This window comes from Corvus brachyrhynchos, unplaced genomic scaffold, assembly GCF_000691975.1.
Source record: "Corvus brachyrhynchos isolate BGI_N302 unplaced genomic scaffold, ASM69197v1 scaffold212, whole genome shotgun sequence".
NCBI lineage: Eukaryota > Metazoa > Chordata > Aves > Passeriformes > Corvidae > Corvus > Corvus brachyrhynchos.
The window spans coordinates 1945-3762 of record NW_008236768.1 but is presented as its reverse complement, the minus strand read 5'-3'; the positions used below and the strand labels follow the sequence as shown (position 1 = coordinate 3762).

At 60.8% G+C, this 1818-nt stretch overlaps 1 long non-coding RNA gene across 4 annotated transcripts; it reads right to left on the bottom strand.

The window, feature by feature from the left end:
* Positions 1-6: 6 nt before the first annotated feature.
* LOC108445009 lies at positions 7-1811 on the bottom strand. 4 transcript variants are annotated; one of them, XR_001859733.1, is made up of 3 exons: positions 1681-1811; positions 1316-1459; positions 7-626 (listed from the first exon to the last, which is right to left on the bottom strand). It is a non-coding gene; the product is annotated as an uncharacterized LOC108445009 (long non-coding RNA). The 4 variants fall into 4 exon arrangements; XR_001859735.1 differs by lacking the exon at positions 7-626 and adding an exon at positions 634-792; XR_001859736.1 differs by lacking the exon at positions 7-626 and adding an exon at positions 800-958.
* Between the last annotated feature and the right edge of the window lie 7 nt (positions 1812-1818).

The following is a 1818-nucleotide window of genomic DNA, read 5'->3' as shown; positions in this document are numbered from 1 at the left end:
CCTGCTCCCTGCCATGGGTGATCTGGGGACAGCGGGAATGATTCCCTGTGGAATTTTGGGAGCGTTATCCCGACCCCTCCATGCCTGCTCCCTGCCATGGGTGATCTGGGGACAGCGGGAATGATTCCCTGTGGAATTCTGGGAATGTTATCCCGACCCCTCCATGCCTGCTCCCTGCCATGGGTGATCTGGGGACAGCGGGAATGATTCCCTGTGGAATTTTGGGAGCGTTATCCCGATCCCTCCATGCCTGCTCCCTGCCATGGGTGACCTGGGGACAGCGGGAATGACTCCCTGTGGAATTTTGGGAGCGTTATCCCGACCCCTCCATGCCTGCTCCCTGCCATGGGTGATCTGGGGACAGCGGGAATGATTCCCTGTGGAATTTTGGGAGCGTTATCCCGATCTCTCCATGCCTGCTCCCTGCCATGGGTGACCTGGGGACAGCGGGAATGACTCCCTGTGGAATTTTGGGAGCGTTATCCCGACCCCTCCATGCCTGCTCCCTGCCATGGGTGATCTGGGGACAGCGGGAATGATTCCCTGTGGAATTTTGGGAGCGTTATCCCGATCTCTCCATGCCTGCTCCCTGCCATGGGTGACCTGGGGACAGCGGGAATGACTCCCTGTGGAATTTTGGGAGCGTTATCCCGACCCCTCCATGCCTGCTCCCTGCCATGGGTGATCTGGGGACAGCGGGAATGATTCCCTGTGGAATTTTGGGAGCGTTATCCCGATCCCTCCATGCCTGCTCCCTGCCATGGGTGACCTGGGGACAGCGGGAATGATTCCCTGTGGAATTTTGGGAGCGTTATCCCGACCCCTCCATGCCTGCTCCCTGCCATGGGTGATCTGGGGACAGCGGGAATGATTCCCTGTGGAATTTTGGGAGCGTTATCCCGATCTCTCCATGCCTGGTCCCTGCCATGTGTAATCTGGGGACAGCGGGAATGATTCCCTGTGGGATTTTGGGAGCGTTATCCCGATCTCTCCATGCCTAGTCCCTGCCATGGGTGATCTGGGGACACCGGGAATGATTCCCTGTGGAATTTTGGGAGCGTTATCCCAATCCCTCCATGCCTGGTCCCCGCTGTGGGTAAACTGGGGACACTGGGAATGATTCCCTGTGGAATTTTGGGAGCGTTATCCCAATCCCTCCATGCCTGCTCCCCACTGTGGGTAAACTGGGGACACCGGGAGTGATTTCCTATGGAATTTTGGGAGCATTATCCTGCTCCCTGCCATGGGTGACCTGAGGACCGCAGGAATGACTCCCTCTGGAACTTTGGGAATTCTCCCCCCACGCCCCACTCACAGAGGAGGTTGAGGAGGCTGCTCTTGCCCACGTTGGGGGGTCCGGCGATGACCGCTCGGACCCCTCCCCTCAGCAGCTCCCCCCGGCGCCCGTCCCTCAGGTGGCCTCGGATCTCCCGCTCCAGCGCCCGCACGGTGACATCCACTGTGGGGACACAGCCTCGGGTCACCCCTGCTTGGGGGACAGCACGTCCTGGCCCCCAAATTTGGGAGAGAAAACCCCCTGGGAGTGGCCCCGTGTCCGGGCCAAGGGGACAAACGTGGAGCTGGAGCGGTCGGATGGGAAAAGCCACCATTTCCGCAGTGCCACCGGGCTCAGCAGCGCGCTGGGCACACGGAGGTGGCACGGGCACAGCAGGACCTCACCTTGGCACAAAACCTCCTCCTCCACGTTGTCATCCTCGCTGAAGTCGATGAAGGCCTCGAGGTGCGCAAGCGCCTGGGGTTGGGGTGGGAATCAGCGGGGACAGCCCCGAGCTGTGTCCCTCCCCCCGCCAAGGCGGG